Genomic DNA, 20,666 nt, shown 5'->3' with positions numbered 1-20,666 from the left:
GGTAGGCAATTCCACTAGGGAGGAGTTATGGACTGTGCTCATGGTCTAAAGTTGGATAAACCTCTCAACTTTAAAAAGGTACTGATAGAAGGAGACTCAAAGGTATAATTTTTGGTTGGATATAATACATTTGTTTTTTTTAAACAAAACAGGAGAACTATAAGCAGGAATTCAACTAGCTCAATCCAACTTAGACAATTCCTCCTCACCTTTTTCACTTCTTGATATAACTTTTTTTTTTTTTAAAAAGGATAACAAGATGTTATATTAACAGTAAAAAGGGGAGTACAAAAGCCCTTTATAGATCAGGGCAGAGAAGTGTTGCTATACAAATGATCTCTCGAAGATCCAGATTTAGCCAAAGAATCAGCAACTGAATTGAGCTCCCTAGGGATCCAACAAGGGACAGCTGACATAGTAGAAGCCAGGTCTCTAGCTTCGCTAAGGTGGTGGTCCAGCCTCCAACGACTCCCCTCCCAAGTAGGGCTGTTAATCAACCGGTTTTGGATTGGATCCAATCCAATCCAAACCTTATCAAATCGGATTTGGACGGTCCGTTATAATTATTGGATTAGGCCAATCCAAAATAAATTGTTCATATTCTTATTGGTCTGAATTGGACCTAAACCAAATTTCCAATAATCCAATCATGAGGCCAAACCCTTGTCCAATTTGAAACTGATTAGAACTGAAGCTGGCATAAAATCACTTATATGAAAAGTACTTTTACGAAAGCACTTTTACAAAAATACTTTTACAAATGCACTTTCACACAAGTGCTTTTATGAAAGCACTTTTACAAAAATACTTTTACAAATGCACTTTCACACAAGTGCTTTTATGAAAGCACTTTAAAGAAAGTACTTTAATAAAAGCACTTTTACAAAAGTACTTTTATGAAAACATTTTTATAAAAGTACTTTTACACAAGTGCTTTTATGAAAGCAATTTTATGGAAGTACTTTTATAAAAGCACTTTTATGAAAGTACTTTTACAAAAGCACTTTACCAAAGCGCTTTTATGAAAGAACTTTTACGGAAGTACTTTTATATAAGCATTTCTACAAAAAGTACTTTTACGAAAGCATTTTTACAAAAACACTTATAAAAGCACTTCTATGAAAGTACTTTAAAAGTGCTTCTATGAAAGTACTTTTATAAAAGTGCTTTTACAAAAGTACTTACAAAAGCACTTATATGAAAGTACTTTTTTTATAAAGAACTATCATTAAATTTCATTAGAAGCAAAGGATTACATCTTTACAAGCATCCCAGTGTGAGGCACCAGGTGCAGCCTTACTTTTTAACAAAAATATATAGCAGATTTACAAATGGGCCCAGTACATCTGATCCCTAGTTACCCCTTGCTTAGCTAGAGAATCAGCCGGTTCATTGGCCTCCCTTCCCCACCCACTGTATAATTAAAATCATCTATTGTGTAAGCCATTTGAATTTCTTCATTTCATTTCTGTAAGACCAAATCACTGAATCTGGGTTCTTTAGCCAACCCACCACCACCTTGGAGTCCCCTTCTATCATCAATTTCTCCACTCCTAAATCTTTTGCAATCTGAATGCCTTGTAGGGCTTCATATAGTTCTGCCTTTAAAGAGTCTCCATGTCCCATTGGTCCTGAAAAGAATGCTTTTAAAGTACATTTATGAAAGCATTTTTACAAAAGTGCTTTTTCAATGCCAAAAGGCTATATTTTTGTAATTTTCAAATTTCTTCATTTTAATATATTTTTGTAATTTTATATATGTTCTGTTTTTATATAATTTTTTATATTTCATTTGGTTTGGATTGGATCCAATCCAGTCCATTTACATTTTAATGGATTGGATTGGATTAGATTCGGTTTGTATTGGATTTGGACTGGATTGGGTCCAGTTCATTTGTAAGTGGACTCAGATTGGACTGGATTGGGTTGGACCAAATCCAGTCCAATTGACACTGTAGAGAACAGTGACGTGGGCCCCACAGCTGTGGTTCCACTCTGTCCGTAGGGTAGTCACAGCTGTGGTTGTTATTTTTTTCAGTTCTGTTATTTCTAGTTTCAGTTTCAGTTTCAGTTTTATATTGTTTGTTATTTGTTAGCAGTTATGATGTAAACACCAAGGGCAGACATGTCCTTTCATGTAACTCGAGATAACCTATATACACTATCTTAAAGTGGCGGCGGCAGAATGTTTTTTTGAGATTCTGTTCTTCTCCTAAAATTCTGTGTTCTATTGCTCTTCTTCCACTCTTCCCTTTACATCTTCATATTCTCTTCTCATCAAACCTGAAATCTCTTAGTGATCAAGACTGAATAGCAGTCTTGATTATCTACATGGTATCAGAGCCAAGTTAGGGTTTTTCATGTGGGTTTAATACCAGCCGACCACATGAGAATCTCCTAGGACTGAAAGCTGAAGAAGAGGAGTTCGTAGACTGATTCTTGGAGATCGCCAGAGGTACTAGCAGCTGTTGGAAACTTGCTAGGGTTGCAGAGTGTTGGTGGTCAGGAAGGATCAGAGAAAACTAGGGTTCAGGTAATCCTAGAAGGCAGAAAACTATTTCTCCTTGTAAGTTATTACTTTTTTAAAAGGTTATTTCAGAGAAGATAGGTTGGACCTATCTGGAGGGGAAGGCCGAACCATTCTAGCTCCTTTTCTCTTCGGTTTCTTAGGGTTTTACAGCAAACCCTGAACCGAACTGTGTTCTCTCTACTCTAGGGTTTGAAAGTGATCTGCGACAAGTCCTAGTGGTTGACTAAACCCTGTGATCTACCTAGAGCTACTCTTAAGTTGATTGGTAGGTCAGATCAGATTCTAAGTTTTTTTTATTACTGCAAGCTCATCTATACAGTTTGGATTGTGCGACTGAATTGCTCCCTTTAATGACTGATTAAAACCCTGACTTTCCCTAGCATATCAGTTTTGTTTTAAAGTTGTTCTCAGAGTTCTAAGGGGGTTAGAGACCTACGGACAGATACTGCTGTGTTGGCTAGTTGGTTTCAGATCAGAATCACTTTGTTTTTGTGCGCATACACTGACAATACAGATCAGGCCTATACTGTTTTGAGTGTGATTGGTGACTCATACTATTTTTGAGACTTAACAGAAATGGAGCCTAAGATTCAGGGAGAAGGCAGTCTTGGGAACATCAGTTATGGTGGTGTTTCTGAGATGGGTGGTCAGATTACGACCGTAAAGTTTGATGGATCAAACTATTTGGAATGGGCCCAATCAGCCATGATGGCTATTGGTGGAAGAGGTAAATTAGGGTACCTCCTGGGAGATATGAAAGAACCTTCCAAGGGAGACCCGACATACACCAAGTGGATGCAAGAAAACTACTTGATTATGACATGGCTGTGTAATTCTATGCAGCCTCATATTAGCCGGAACTATTTGTGGGCAAAGACAGCCAAGGAGATATGGGATGTTATGAAAGAAACTTACTCCCAACCCCTTAATGTTGCTAGAGCATATGAATTGAAATGTGAAGTGAATACCCTTAAACAAGGAGAGAAACCGGTATCAGTCTACTTCTCTACCTTGAAGTCCCTGTGGCATGAGATTGATCACTTAGAGACTCTTGAGTGGGAGAGTCCCAAAGATGCTCAGACCCATAGAAAGCACATTGAGACAAACAGAGTGTTTGAATTCTTGGCGGGACTGAACCCAGAATATGATATTGTGAGGCAGCAGATTTTGACTAGAGATAGTATGTGAACATTGTAAGAAACCCAAACATACAAAAGAGACATGTTGGAAACTACATCCTCACTTGGTTCCTGCGAAATTAAGAAACAAGAAGGGCACTGCTCATGTAGCCATGAACATTGATTCAGCATCCTCATCTGGCACAGAATGAACATCTTTGGAGACCTTAGCTACAGTTCGGGCTGCCTTAATACAGCTGGAAAAGGAGGTAGGATATTCAGTTCAGCCACCACAGCCTCCATCAGCCCCTGTCACATCTACCTTCGCCCATTCAGGTACTCGAGCTTCAGCCTATCATGCCTTAGCTCCAGGTACTACTGAGCCTTGTTGGGTAATAGACTCAGGTGCATCTGATCACATGACTAGCTTGCCTTCACTGTTTACTACTTACCATTTGTCTTCTGGTAGAGATAAGGTATCTATTGTTGATGGCTCCCTGGTTCCTATTTCTGGGAAGGGTGACATCAAGCTTTCAGATACTATGTCCCTATCATCTGTTTTGCATGTGCCTAAACTTGATACTAACCTCCTTTCAGTCAGTAGTATTACCAAGCATATGAACTGCTCAGTAACCTTCTTCCCTGACCGATGTGTTTTTCAGGACTTGGAAATGTAGAAGGTGATTGGGACTGGCCGTGAGACGAATGGGATCTATCTGCTCGGGGAGCGGTTCCGTCAGGGAGAGTCAGTAGAGAAGTTATCTTTTGTTTCTCAGAGTGTGAGTCCGGTTATGCTTTGGCATAACCGGTTAGGTCATTTGTCTTTTCGATCTTTACAGAGTCTGTTTCCTACTTTATTTGAGTCTATTGAGTTGTCTCAATTACAGTGTGAAAGTTGTGAGTTTGCTAAGCATTGTAGAAAGCCTTATTTATTGAGTAATAAAAAGAGTGATAATTCTTTTGATATTGTGCATACTGATGTTTGGGGGCCTTATCATATCCCTTCCATGGGTGGGTATAGATATTTTTTGTTATTTGTTGATGACCATACCCAGTTCTCTTGGGTTTATCTCATGCGTTCACGAGATGAGGTACCTTCCCTGACCCAAAATTTTCACCAAATGATTCTAACCCAATTTGATGCCAAGATCAAAGTTCTTCGATCTGATAACGCAAAGGAATACTTTGCCAAATCATTGACATCTTATCTTCATCATCATGGGGTTCTCCACCAGAGCTCTTGCCCTCATACACCTCAGCAGAATGGAGTTGTCGAGAGGAAGAATAGACACATTTTGGAAGTGGCTCGAAGCCTCATGTTTACTTCCAATGTCCCTATTCGCTTCTGTGGGGATGCTATCCTCACGGCGGTATACCTTATTAATCGGGTCCCTTCCAGGGTCCTTGATATGCGGTCTCCTTTTTCGCTTCTACACCCACATGAGGACTTGTTTTCTATTCCCCTTAAGACATTCGGTTGCACTTGTTTTGTTCAGCTTCTCGGACCCCATCCCTCCAAGTTCGAACCCAAAGCCTCCAAATGCATCTTCCTTGGTTATGCACAAACTCAAAAGGGTTATTGCTATTATGATCCTGTCTCCGGGAGGAAGTTTGTCTCCATGGATGTCACTTTCTTTGAGGGGACACCCTATTATTCTCGGGTTGCCCCTCAGGGGGAGAGTAGTGAGAGTGGGGGTTTGAGTTCTTGTCTTCAGGGTGAGAGTAGTGAGAGTGGGGCAGTTCCTTTACCTATTCCATTGGGTGATGAGAACCGCAATGGTGAGGGTGGTCAAAGGGATCAAGAGTTGAGGGAAAGATGCAATGGTGAGGGTGGTCAGCGGGATCAGGAGTTGAGGGTTTATCACAGGCGGTGCAGACCAGCTCCAATCTTATCTGCAGCTCCAGGTCCAGATACTTCAGTCACAGAGCCCACAGAGACTTCCCCTACAGATGATCTTGACCTTCCAATTGCAGTCCGTAAAGAGAAATGACATTGTACCACATCCACAGTTCACTGTATTTCCCATTTTTTATCCTATGATCGTCTATCTCCTACCTACAGGTCCTACCTTAGCTCCATTTCCAATGTCTCTATTCCAAGAACAGTGCAAGAAGCCCTATCCGTCCCTGAATGGAAAGATGCAATGCAAGTTGAGATGGATGCTCTGTTGAAGAACAACACCTGAGAGGTACAAAGCTCGGTTAGTTGCAAGAGGGTTTACACAGACTTATGGCATAGATTACTTGGAGACGTTTGCACCAGTAGCCAAGATGACTACTACTCGAGTTCTCTTGTCTCTTGCAGCAAGTCACACCTGGCCTTTATACCAAATGGACGTGAAAAATGCCTTTCTGAATGGAGATCTGCAGGAAGAAGTTTACATGCGTTTGCCTCCTGGATTCTATGATGTAGAAGTAGGTAAGAAGGTCTACTGGCTCAACAAGGCTTTGTATGGTTTGAAACAGTCACCTAGGGCTTGGTTCGATAGATTCAGACTAGCACTTGTGAAGTTTGGATATGTACAGGCCCAGTCAGATCATACCCTATTCATCAAGAGGGTGGAGTCCTCTTTGACACTATTGGCAGTATATGTTGATGATATTGTGGTCACAGGGAATGATAGCCATGAGATTGAGTCTCTTAAACAGCTTCTTCAACAAGAATTTGAGGTGAAGGACCTTGGTGTACTTCAGTATTTTTTGGGTATTGAGGTTGCTAGATCCAAACAGGGGATCTTCATATCTCAGAGGAAATATGTTCTAGACCTGTTGGCAGAAACTGGAAAGTTAGGTGTCAAGCCTGCAGATACACCAATTGAACAGAATCACAGGATTAGTGCCGAGAGTGAGGAGCCTCTAGAAGACAAAGTTATGTTCCAGCAACTGGTGGGAAAGCTCCTATATCTCTGCCTCACTCGGCCAGATATTACCTATGTTGTTAGTGTTGTCAGCCAGTACATGCATTCTCCTAGAACCACACATCTTCTTGCGGTAGAAAGAATCTTAGCTTACTTGAAGAGATGCCCAGGTAGGGGCATACTTTTCAAGAACAACAATCACATGAAGTTGGAGGTTTATACTGATGCAAATTGGGCTGGGAGTGTTGATGATAGAAGGTCTACCTCGGGATATTGTGTCCTTGTGGGAGGAAACCTTGTCTCCTGGAGAAATAAGAAACAAAGGGTTGTCTCCCAGTCAAGTGCTAAAGCAGAATACAGGTTCATGGCCAATGGAATGGCTGAAATTCCATGGCTAAGATCCCTACTTGAGGAGTTGGGTATTGAGTATGAGAAGCCTCTGATGTTGTATTATGATAATCAAGCCGCCATTAATATAGCACATAATCCAATACAGCATGACAGAACCAAACACATTGAGGTTGACCGTCATTTTGTGCGAGAGAGGGTCTCATCTCAAGAAGTATGCCTCCCTTACATCACATCTAGTATGCAACTAGCAGACATTCTTACTAAAGTCGTATCAAGAAAGAAGCTAGAGGCGGATCTATCCAAGTTGGGAATGATGAACATATACTCCCAACTTGAGGGGGAGTGTAGAGAACAGTGATGTGGGCCCCACAGCTGTAGTTCCACTCTATCCATAGGGTAGTCACAGCTGTGATTGTTATTTTTTTCAGTTCTGTTATTTCTAGTTTCAGTTTCAGTTTCAGTTTTATATTGTTTGTTATTTGTTAGCAGTTATGATGTAAACACCAAGGGCAGATATGTCCTTTCATGTAACTCGAGATAACCTATATATACTATCTTAAAGTGGCGGCGGCAGAATGTTTTTTCTGTTCTTCTCCTAAAATTCTGTGTTCTATTGCTCTTCTTCCACTCTTCCCTTTACATCTTCTTCATATTCTCTTCTCATCGAACCTGAAATCTCTTAGTGATCAAGACTGAATAGCAGTCTTGATTATCTACAGATACTTCTACTCCCAGGAGGACAACCATTTAATTATGAATGCTGAGTTGCCTTCAATGAGAAAATATCTTAAGCCAAGGTCCCTAGCAACTTGTAGCCCAGTAAGGAGGGCCAGAACCTCTGCTTTTGTTGAGTTAGCTGAACTGATTGGTACTAAACGCCCAGAAAATGTCACCTGTTAAAGACAAAAAGAATACCCCCCACTCCAGCCAGGCCAAGATTGCCTAGAGAGCTCCCATCGAATCTTAGGATAACCTGGTGGGTAGTGCTAGTAGGTTGTCTGAGAACAACTGAGGGAGGGAAAGTATAGGATTGCAGAATGGGAAACAGGTTCCTACTCAAATCAGTAGCATTGAAGTTCCTAAAAAATTTGCAACTTAAAGCCCATAGATTACAGAGACCTAAGGTACGGTCCAGAATGTCTGGAAAGGATCTACTCTTGTTGTTAAAGATGCGCAAGTTCCTTTCCTCCCAAAGGACCCACATGATGGCCTGAGGAATTAGATTCCAATATAGGTTCCCTCTTTTTCCTAATGCATTTCAGTTCCATTGACTAATCAAATCACATGCATGTTCTGGAAAGACCCAGGAAATGTTGAAAAGTTCCAAAAAGTGTTGCCAAAGCAGCCTACTTTCACTACAGTGTACTAGTAAGTGATTTGCAGATTCACCATTTTTCCAACAGAGACTGCACACATGGGATGATAAGTAAACTTGGCCCTTCCTTTTCTGTTGGAGGAGGTCGCAAGTATTGATCTTCCCCAAGCATGCCTTCTAGATGAAGAAGCAAATTTTGTGAGGAACAATTGGATTCCATACCTTCCACGTGGGAAACGTACCTGCTTGCAGCTCCAAGTTAAGAATTCGGCCAAAGGAATTAGTAGAAAAGCAGCCCGAGTGAGCGAGCACTCCAGACTTGACGGTCAGGTTTAGATGAGGAGATGTAGACTTTGGAAAGAGAGGAAAGAATGTTGTTAAACTCGAAATTTTCATGATCTCTAAGAACTCGAAGCCAAGTGAAGGTCTCTGTTAGTGGAAATTTTTTTAGTATAATTTCTCACATTACATTATTCACCCAATTAGACTAATAATTGGGTTTTTTTGTTATTTGGGTATCAAGAAATCACGTAAATGTTCCCTTAATTACATCTCTGCTAGGGGCAGAGAAAATCCTTTGATTTTGATTCAGAAGTACAAATGAATAGACTAAACTAAGTAACACTTTGAAAATTCTGGTATATATTCCCTCTTTGTTGAGAGAAACACCAACAAATAAATAAACAAACTTTTTATACATAACAAGTAAATAGGTATCATAAATAGTCATATTTCATCAATAAGGCTACAAATGGCCTTTAAATTGTGCTTATGTGCATTATTATAGTGTGATGAACCATAATCAACAAAGTTTTACGAACAAGGTTGTAGATGGTTTTCCCCCTCATGCATAGGTTAATAAGTTGTGAGGAACCATAATCAGCCAAGTTTCATGAACAATGTTGTAGATGGTTGTCTTCCTCACATATGATTTAAATGAGACAATGAGAAGGAAAAAAAAAAGGAAAATAATAACAACGAAAGAAAGTGTGGAAGGAGTATAAGGAAAGGCATAAGTCTAAAAGAGAAAGTTGTAGGAGAATTATAATAAAAAGGTAGAGGAGGAATACTACAATCCCTACCTTCTTTTTTCTCCCCTTCTCCCTTTCCTTCCACACCATTTTTTTAGTAAAGAAAGACAGTTGGATGTCTTTTAATTTGTAGGGCCTTTCTTTTAAGCCCATAAAGACAAGTGTGAAGTATGGGACAACACTTTAAATAATGGTCCATACGTAATTATATAAAAGCTTTTAAGGCCCATTAACATATTACTAAGGTCCATCTACCTTAAAAGCTTGTAGGCCCATTAACACATAACTTGGGCCAACTTTAATTTAAAACATGGGACCACACTTTATGTATGGGCCCACATTCATAATTTTCTTAAGCCCATTTAATTATAAACTCTTTAAGCCTTATGTAAAAGCTTTTTGGACCCATTAGATAATAGGCCACACTTAAGTCATATGGGCCAATAATAATAAAAAAAATAAAAGAAAGCCTAATGATATATGCGTAGGCCCTTTTCTTTTGCAACTTCTAGCCCATTGAAGGGGCTTTTATTTTCCACTTTCCTAATTAAGTCTAATTCACAAAAATCTGGCCCAATCAATTAAAAATGGCTTGAGCACTGCAACCTCAAGCTACTTTTGAGCTCACAGTGCTCAAGGGGGCACTGTTAAGTCCTTAAGTTTGATGGACTGGGAGCAAGTTATTAAGATACTCCCAAACACAACTTAAAAAATAAAAATAATAAAGAAGAGAAAAATGGCTTTCTTATAAGCCTAGTCAGTCTTATTGGTGTGCTGAAACATTTTAGTAAAGAAAGAGGCTTGTAGTCTAGTTTGGTGAACAACAAGCTCCAAGTTAATTGGGCTTGTTTGTAATGCAATAAGCATTTAATGGGCCTGCAGTAGAGCCCATTTAATAGAAAAACATGCCCTAAAAGAATAAATCTATATTAATAAATTTCTTGTGAGGTGTCCCACTTATTTATAAGGGGACGCCACTTGTCTTATTCTAACAAGGGCTATTTTCCCTCCTTTAACCACTTAAAGTGGGGGGACACATGTCACCCTAGGGAAGAGAGTTACTTTCCCTCCTTTAACCACTTAAAATGGGGGGACACATGCCACCCTAGGAAGAAGGATCTATTTTCCTTCCTTTAACCACTTGAAGTAGAGGGACACATGTCACCGTAGGGGAGAGAGTTATTTTCCCTCCTCTAACCACTTTAAGTGGGGAACATATGTCATCCTAGAGGAGAGAGTTTTCTTCTCCTTCCTTAACCCACTTGAAGTGGGGAGACACATGCCACCCTAAGAAGGATATATTTTTCTTCCTTTAACCATTTGAAGTGGAGGGACACAGTCACCCTAGGGGATAGAGTTAGTTTCCCTCCTCCAATCACTTTAAGTGGAGGGACACGTCATTCTAGAGGAGAGAGTTTTCTTCTCCCTCCTTAACCCACTTTAAGTAGAGGGACACTTGTCATCTTAGGAAGGAAAAGTTTTATTTTCCCTCCTTAACCCATTTTAAGTGAGGTGACACTTGGCACTCTAAGAAGAGAGGAGTGAGGAGTTACTTAACCACCTCCCTCCTCTATATAAACCCTTCTACAAGGAGAAGGGGCTAATGCCGTTTTGTTGGCTAATTCTATTCAATTGATAGAATTTACATTAACAAAGAGACAAACCAAAGGATAAAGAAGAGAAGGTTGTGGTGTCGAAGAAAAGGGAGAATAGGAGAAAGAAGAAGGTAGGGATTGCAGTATTCCTCCTCCTCTTCATTATGATTCTCCTACAACTTCCTCTATTATACTTATGTCTTTCTTTCCTTATACTCCTTTCACACTTTCTTTCTTTGTTGTTATTATTTTCTTTTTTTTTTTCTTCTCCTTGTCTCATTTTAATCTTATGTGAGGGAGACAACCATCTACAACCTTGTTCGTGAAACTTGGCTCATATCGTTCCCGACAACCTATTAACCTATGTCTGAGGGGGAAAACCATCTACAACCTTGTTCATGAAACTTGTTGTTGTTCCTCTCAACAAAGAAGGAATATATACCAGAATTTTCAAAAGGAAAATTCTGTAGAAAAATGTTACTTAGTTTTGTCTATTCATTTGTACTTCTGAATTAGAATCAAAGGGTTTTTTTGCCCCAAGCAGAGATGTAATTAAGGAAACATCTACGTGATTTCTTGAATGGGGCTTACCCAAATAACAAAAAAACCCAGTTATTAGTCCAATTGGGTGAATTATGTTATGTGAAAATTATACAAAAAATTTCCACCAACATAATTTTTGGCGCCCACCATGGGGCTCAAACCCACGACCACAAGGTGGAGGAATACTACAAGCCCATTTTTTTACTGCTTAATGCCAACAAAATGGAATTAGCCTCTTTTCCTTGTAGGGGAGGGGTTTATATAGAGGAGGGAGGTGGTTAAGTAACTCCCCACTCCTCTCTTCTTAGAGTGCCAAGTGTAACCCCACTTAAAATGGGTTAAGGAAAAGAAAATTCTTGCTTCCTAAGGTGACAAGTGTCCCCCCACTTCAAGTGGGTTAAGGAGGGAGAAGAAAATTCTCTCCTCTAGGATGACACGTGTCCCCCCACTTAAAGTGGTTAGATAAGGGAAAATAACTCTTTCCCCTAGGGTGACATGTGTCCCTCCACTTCAAGTGGTTAAAGGAAGGAAGATAAATCCTTCTTCCTAGGGTGACATATGTCCCCCCACTTAAAGTGGTTAAAGGAGGGAAAGTAACTTTCTCCCCTAGGGTGACATGTGCCCCCCCCCCCTCAAGTGGTTAAAGGAGAGAAAATAGCCCTTGTTAGAATAGGACAAGTGGCATCCCCTTATAAACAAGTGGGACACCTCTCAATAAATTAATAAATATAGATTTATTCTTTTAGGGCATGTTCTTTCATTAAATTGACTCTACTGTAGGCCCATTAAATGCTTATTGCATTACAAACAAGCCCAATTAACTTGGGGCTTGTTGTTCACTAAACTAGACTGCAGGCCTCTTTCTTTACTAAAATGTTTTAGCCCACCAATAGGACTGACTAGGCTTATAAGAAAGCCATTTTTCTTTTCTTTATTATTATTATTATTTTTTTAAGTTGTGTTTGGGAGTATCTTAATAACTTGCTCCCAGTCCATCAAACTTAAGGACTTAACAAGGTCCAACTTACATCCAATGCTAAATATGCATTGATATTGGTATAAATGATCTTGTGGAGGTACAAAAAAAAGCTTGAGGAGAAAAAGAGTGGCAGTAAAGCTAGATTTGGAGAAAGCATATGATCTTGTGGATTGAGAGTTTCTACTTGACATTTTGAGGAACTGTGGCTTTGGAGAGTTGTGGTGCATATAGATTAAAGGGTGTCTACAAACTTGCCATTTCTCAGTTGTTAAAGGAGTAGTGAAGGGCTTTTTTGGGGCAGTATGGGACCATAGGCAAGGTGATCTGCTATTCCCTTTCTCTTTACTTTGGTTACAGATGCGTTGAGTAGACCAATCTCAAGAGCCAATAGATTGCATTTATTTAAGGGATGGACTGTGAGGAGAGATAGGGTTGTGATAACTCATTTACAATTTGTGAATGAAATTTTTTATTTTTTGTGATAGAGAGCATATACAACGGTTTGAGAACTTGAAGTTATGGTGAGATTTTTGAAAGAAGGTCTTATTTAAAGGTTAAATGGGTGAAGAGTGTGGTAGCATGAATAAATCTAGATCAAGAAGTTTTGAGATTTTTGGCAAAGTCTTCAGGATGTGAATGTGGGGATGACATTTTGATTTTTTGTGATGGAGAGCATAGACAATGGTTTGAGAACTTGAAATTATTAGTGAGATTGTTTGAAAGAATGTCTAATTTAAAGGTTAAATGGGTGAAGAGTGTGGTAGCAGAAACAAATCTAGATCAAGAAGTATTGAACTCTTTGGTAGAGCTTTTAGGATGTAAGTGTGGGGATTGGCTTTTAAAGTATCTTGGTTTACCCCTACACGCTAACCCTAAAACTGCTAGCTTTTGAGCTTCGGTGGTAGAAAGAATAGAGAGGTGATTAGCTGTTTGAAAGAGTAACTATATATCTCTTAGGGGTAGGTTCACTTTGATTAAATCCATAATAGCAAATCTTCTAGTGTATTACATGTTGGCGTTTAGGATACAATTGTGAGAAGAACTAAGAAACTAATGAGGGATTTTTTGTGGGAACCAAGGGAGGGGAAGAAAGATCATTTAGTGGGATAGTAAAAGACGAGGAGGATAGTTTAGGAATAGGTAATGTGAGCAAGAAGAACTACCTCTTTAGGGTAAGTCACAGTGGAGGTTTCCCTTAGAGAACGAAAAAATTTGCCATAAGGTTGTAACTAGCATTGTTGAAAGAAGAATTTGGACATATCATAGCTCTATTCTCACGCCTAGTGGGTGAGGGTAACTTAGTCAAGGACTCGAGACTGAAATGGTTGCTGCATTACAAGGAGTGAAGATTGCAAATGATTTGAACTTAGCAAATTTAGAAATTGAGGGGGATCCGAAGCTGGTGGTAGAATGGTTAAAGGAACCGGAATCAATAATGTGTTTTGGGGAGGAGATGAAGAAACTCAAATAGTTTGCCAAAAGTATGAACCTAAGGATAGCTTGGGTTACGAGGTTGATTACTGAAGATGCTTTAGCTAAGCAAGGGGTGAACAGAAGTCATTTGTTTTGGGTTCAAACGCACTTTGTTTTTCTTTTGTTATTGGTGGAGGTTACATCCCGTGCCTCTCCTTGGGAAGCTTGTACCGTCTTTTTTAATGATCTAATATAATTCCATTTTACTTTTTTTAAAAAAAGAAGGTTGTAACTAGCATTCACAAGCTCTCAAAGAAATGGTTGGGATATTGGTTTGCTGCATTGAGCTACTCTTGTTGGTCCTTGGAAAGTGTGAACAACCGTATTCAGTTCTAGGTTAAAGTAGAGATGAAGAAGAAGAAGAAGAAGAAGGGTTCGGCCAATAGAGGAAAAGTTAGCCCTCTCTAGTCGACCCACTTGTATTTATCTCAAATAAACTTGGTTACAAGAAAGACAATATTGTCCCTTATAAGTGATGAGACACACAACTTAAACTTGAAGAAAACAGACCTTTCACTCTCAAATAGATAAACCTAAAAGACCAAAATACCCTTGTTCTGTGAACTCTAACACTCCCCCTCAAGCTAGAGAGTATATGTCATATAGTCCCAGCTTGTCACAAATATAATCGGCTCTGCCCCGAGACAATCCCTTTGTAAAGAGATCTGCCCGAGACAATCAACCTCAATATGCTTTGTTCTCTCATGGAAGACTGGATTAGAAGAGATGTGAACAACTGCTTGATTATCACAGTATAGTCTCATGGGTTTGTCAACTGAGAACCCCATCTCTTGTAGCAAGTTCTTCAACCATACTAGTTCACACGTGATATGAGTCGTAGCCCTATACTCAGCTTCTACACTACTCCTTGCCACCACTATTTGTTTCTTACTCTTTCAAGTTACAAGATTGCCACCAAGGAAGGTACAATACCTTGTAGTTGATCTCCTATCTGATACAAAACCAGCCCAATCAGCACCTGTATACCCTACTATCTCAAGAGCCCCTCCACTTTTGTATAGCAAACCACGATCTGGAGCACCCTTCAGGTACCTAACAATCTTTAGAATTGCTTCCCAATGAGGAATTCGAGGATGTTGCATAAGCTGACTCACCATACTCACAGCAAATGATATATCTGGCTAGGTAATAGTCAGATAGTTCAACTTTCCCACCAACCTCCTATATCTTCCAGGATCATCAAACTCTTCACCTGCATCAACACTCAACTTGACATTCAGTTTCATAGGAGTCTCGGTTGGTTTAGAACCTAACAGTCCTGTTTCTTCAAGTAGGTCAAGAACATATTTTCTTTGACATAAGTTAATTCCATGTCTTGACCTTGCGACTTCTATTCCCAGGAAGTACTTCAGCTTACCCAAATCTTTCGTGTTGAAGTGGTCCTGTAGGAATTTCTTCAACCTGTCAATCCCATTATTGTCACTCCCAGTTATGACAATATCGTCCACATACACCACTACCAAGATTTTCTCCTCTTTTGAGTCATGGCTAAACACAGAATGGTCTACCTGACACTGTTTCATTCCAAAGTTCTTCACTACTTCACCAAGCCTGCCAAACCATGCATGTGGAGATTGTTTCAATCCATAAATTGTCTTTTTGAGTCGACAAACCTTACCATCCTCCTCCTGAGCAACAAACCCCGATGGTTGCTCCATATACACCTCCTCAAGGAGATCACCATGTAGGAAGGCATATTTTATGTCAAGTTGCAAGAGAGACCAATCATACATAGCAGCTAATGATATCAACACCCGAACTGAACCAATTTTAGCCACAGGAGAAAATGTCTCCATATAGTCCACACCATACAACTAAGAATAGCCCTTAGCCACTAACCTGGCACTCAATCGTTCCACACTGCCATCTGGAAGATACTTCACTGTGTAGACCCACTTACACCCAACAACATGCTTACCAGGAGGAAGAGTAGTGAGTTCCCACGTGTGGTTGTGTTGTAGAGCAAACAGTTCTTCTTCCATTGCTTGCCACCACCCTGGGGAGGTAAGGGCTTCCTGGACAGTCTTGGGAATGGAAACAGATGATAGCAATGATATAAAGTTGCAAAAGGAAGCAGAAAGGTGAGCAGCTGAAACATAGTGTGAAAGAGGATGAGAAGTACAAGTACGTTTACCTTTCCACAGGGCAATATGAAGATCAAGGTCCGAGGGAGAAGATGCAACCATAGGATCTATCGACAAGGGCTGAATTGGAGGAGGGACCAATGCTCTTCTATGAGTATAGACTTGTTTGATTGGTGGCCTCTCGGTAGTAACTGGCACGGGAGGGGGATCTGCAACTGGAATAGGAACCATGGGAAGGGGATCCTCAACAGGGACAGGAAGTGGGACTACAAGGGAAGGAGAATGAACCATAGTGTCCGAGAAAAAATGGAACCGATTCAAAGAAGGTGACATCGGAACACACAAATGACTTATGGGAGTTAGGGTTATAGCACTTATACCCTTTTTGAGTCCTGGAGTATCCAAGGAAGATGCACTTAGCAGCTCGTGCATCTAACTTGTCTAAACCAGGCCCCAAATTTTGAACAAAACAAACACACCCAAAGACTCTCGAGGTGAGAGGAAACGGAAACAAAGTGGGAAACAACACTGAGAAGGGGGATTGACTTCTAAGGATGGACATGGGCATCCGATTGATGAGAAAACATGATGTGAGGACAGCACCACTCCAAAAATGCTTTGGAACATTCATATTAAGCATCATAGACCAAACAGTTTCAAGGACATGTCGATTTTTCCATTTAGCTACATTGTTCTGTTGTGGGGTGTAGGAACAAGAAGTTTGATGAATTATCCCATGGTGCTCTAAGTATTGCTGAAATGGTGTTGAGGTGCACTCTTTTGCATTATCGGAGTGAAGAATTTTAATATGAATACCAAATTGGGTACATATTTCAACATAAATTTTTTGAAAAATAGAGAACAATTCACTGCGATCTTTCATAAGATAGATCCATGTCATCCTTGAAAAGTCATAAACAAAAATTACAAAATACTTATAACCATTGTATGAAATTACTTTGATTGGACCCCAAACATCATAATGGACTAAAGAAAAAGGACTCAAGACACGACTATCAACTCTCGGACTAAAAGAAACTCTATGATGTTTCCCAAGCTGACACGACTCACAATCCAAGGATGAAAGATGACTTAAGGAAGAAACCAGCAACTTCAGAGCCTTGAGAGAAGGTTGACCAAGTCTGCAGTGCCATTGAAGAGGAGTAAGAGACGACTGAAATGCTATTGGAGGGCCACAACTATCAAGATAATACAATCCACCTGCCTCACGCCCTCCACCAATCTTCATCCCCGTCTTGAGATCCTGGAACACACAAGAATAGGGATAAAAGGTTATGGAACAATTAAGTGACTTGGTTAATCTACTAACAGACATAAGGTTAAAAGGGGACTTGGGAATATATAAAACAGATGATAAAGATAAGGAGGAGAGATCAACATCACCAACACCACAAATGGGGGATGCAGAACCATTAGCAAGAGTAATTGTTTGAGATGTGGAGGACCGAGAATCCAAACTGTATAGATGAGCTTGCAGTAATAAAAAAAACTTAGAATCTGATATGACCTACCAATCAACTTAAGAGTAGCTCTAGGTAGATCACAGGGTTCAGTCAACCACTAGGACTTGTCGCAGATCACTTTCAAACCCTAGAGTAGAGAAAACACAGTTCGGTTCAGGGTTTGTTGTAAAACCCTAGGAAACCTAAGAGAGAAGGAGCTAGAATGGTTCGGCCTTCCCCTCCAGATAGGCCCAACCTATCTTCTCTGAAATAACCTTTTAAAAAAGTAATAACTTACAAGGAGAAATAGTTCGCTGCCTTCTAGGGTTACCTGAACCCTAGTTTTCTCTGATCCTTCCTGACCACCAACACTCTGCAACCTTAGCAAGTTTCCAACAGCTGCTACTACCTCTGGCGATTTCCAAGAATCAGTCTACGAACTCCTCTTCTTCAGCTTTCAGTCCTAGGAGATTCTCATGTGGTCGGCTGGTATTAGACCCACATGAAAAACCCTAACTTGGCTCTGATACCATGTAGATAATCAAGACTGCTATTCAGTCTTAATCACTAAGAGATTTCAGGTTCGATGAGAAGAGAATATGAAGAAGATGTAAAGGGAAGAGTGGAAGAAGAGCAATAGAACACAGAATTTTAGGAGAAGAATAGAATCTCAAAAAAACATTCTGTCGCCGCCACTTTAAGATAGTATATATAGGTTATCTCGAGTTACATGAAAGGACATATCTGCCCTTGGTGTTTACATCATAACTGCTAACAAATAACAAACAATATAAAACTGAAATTGAAACTGAAACTAGAAATAACAGAACTGAAAAAAATAACAACCACAGCTGTGACTACCCTACGGACAAAGTGGAACCACAGCTGTGGGGCCCACGTCACTGTTCTCTACACGAGACATCAGGACCATCATGTTAGCAGTAGCAGTAGTAGTGGCCTAGAGTCAGTAAACTAGATTATGCTTTGGTACAATCGCTTGGGACATCTTTCTTTTAGTTCTTTGAAATGTCTTTTCCCAAAGTTGTTTGAGTCTGTTCAATTATCTACTTTGGAGTGTGAGAGTTGTTAGTTAGGAAAGCATTGTAGATAGTCTTTTAAGCCAAGTAATAAAAGAAGTACTTCTACTTTTAATATTGTTCACACTGATATATGGGGGCCATATCAAATCCTTTCCATGGGAGGATTCCGTTACTTTCTCTTGTTTGTGGATGATTATACACGATATTCTTAGATATATTTAATGAGATCATGTGATGAGGTTCCTAACTTAGTATGACAATTCCACCAGATGGTTCTCACACAATTTGGAGCGAGAACTAAGGCTTTTAGATCAGATACTGCCAGAGAGTACTTTGAGCCTCTGTCCAAAGCGCAGATTCAATGGATGAAGCTAGCCACACTGAGTAGAATTGTCCTTCAACTCGTACCTCTATCTTCCAAGAAATCTCTTCAGGTTTTACTCCATTCAATAAAATAAAAGCTGAAAAGAGGTCACCCCAAAAGACATCTCCTAGTGATCCTCCACACATCAGAGCAATGGCTTCAGCAGTTTCTTGCTTCCACAAGTGAAAGGGAAGGCCTAAGAGATGCACCAGCACTCCATCCTCGACAAAGAAATCTTTGGAGTTTGATCCTGGACACCATCTTGATATTGTGAAATTCCCAAGTTCAGCTTGGATATTTAAAGCCTCAGCTTCTACTCTATTCTCAAGCAAGTCCAGCAGAGCCTTGTCTTTCTCAAAGGGTGTTAATATAAACGTACTCTTCAACTTCAAGCTTGCTGTTAACAAATCTGCAACTTTCCGCCAATCTGGAATCCAAGCTGAAGCTTTAACTATCAGTTTACTTTCCCAATCTCCTCTCTGTAGGTTTACTCCCATTATGTGTTTACCTGCTCCAGATGTCACTATAAGAGTCTCTTGCTTATTATTGCTCTCCAGGCTAGTAGAACTGCTCATCTTCCTTTTTTCTGTTACTTCTCTTTTAGCACCCAACCATTGCATCAGTTCACATAATACCCCATGAACTGCCTTCCAGCCCTGACTTTTCCTTCCCACCGGGAAACAGACCACCTGCTTCCTACCCTTGCCAAAAAATCCTGTCAAAGAAATGAAAAAGCCTTTAGAATTTCTCTTACACTCTACTACAAATCTTCTTCCAGTTTCTGAGAGAAACTCTTTCCAACTATTTTGTTTGCCCTTGTTACTTGCACCTTCCACAAACTCCTTGAACACTTCAATTACCCCTAAACCTTCTAACAGCACCATCCCTTTCTTTGCTTCCCTGATTTCAAACTTAGCTGACCTTTTAATCTCTGTTCCTCAAATAGGAGCTCCTTAGCTTCAATCTTCAAAGTCTTTTTCCAACGGCCTACCTCTACGAACTCTCCCATTTCTTCCTTGGCCATCAACTTCATGAACTCCACATGGTCTTGGTAGTTTTCATTGTTCATACACAGGGAAAGATATCCATTCAGGATAATTATCACCACAAACTTTCTTCTCCACTCCACTGAACTGTTGTGAGTTCTCCATTACTCGCTCTGTTATTGTTTTAGCATTACTCACCACATGGATTATATGATTCCTATTTCATCATTTAACCTTGTTGTCCAGATCTTTGCCTTTTATTGACCAAATATATATCCTCCATAAACAATTCTGGCCCCATCTCATCTTATTACTCATATAGGATTATGAACAAAGCTTTCCTCATGAACCATCTTTTGTTTCATTTTTTCTTTTTGTAATAATTAAATAAAAAAAGTTGTAGAGAATGTATAGAAAAAGTTGCTAGGCCATTCTAATCATTTAGAATGAATTAATTATACACCCGGACCTCTGGTTTTATATAATTTATGAGTGATGAAGCCTCATGCTAAAGGACAAGCCATCATCCAATGTTGGCCCCATCCAGCGTCTTGGGAGGGGTGAACTGGATATGGACCTAGCCTTTGGAATATTCTGCCTAAAGTGGCAGTTCTCTCAGGATAGAACCATCTTTCTCACACTTGTTGGCACCAAAGTTTTACCAATGCACCAAGCAATGGCCACTTGGTGAAGAAGTGTCATGCTGATATCCAGAAAAAGAGCCTCTGACTTGTTTTTTTTATTTGATATTTCACTGATTGGAAAGTTCCCACCAACATGCATACAAAAAACCTACCCAATTTAACAGTAATAACTATCACATACTTAAATTTTCCAAGAGATATCAAAACCAGAAAGATATGACATAACTCATGTTTTGGAAACTAGTATCAACTAGGAGAATGAAAAATGTTT

General features: G+C 39.8%; 1 protein-coding gene across 1 annotated transcript in view; it reads right to left on the bottom strand.

Annotated features, from left to right (window-relative positions):
• LOC148873538 (guanosine nucleotide diphosphate dissociation inhibitor 2) overlaps positions 1–20,666 on the bottom strand; it is a 69,686-nt gene that overhangs the window by 36,104 nt on the left and 12,916 nt on the right. The window lies entirely within an intron of this gene.

This window comes from Nelumbo lutea, chromosome 1 (assembly GCF_056320005.1).
Source record: "Nelumbo lutea isolate HS-2025 chromosome 1, American lotus-T2T, whole genome shotgun sequence".
In the NCBI taxonomy this organism is placed as follows: Eukaryota; Viridiplantae; Streptophyta; class Magnoliopsida; order Proteales; family Nelumbonaceae; genus Nelumbo; species Nelumbo lutea.
This window is presented reverse-complemented; position numbering and strand designations above follow the sequence as displayed.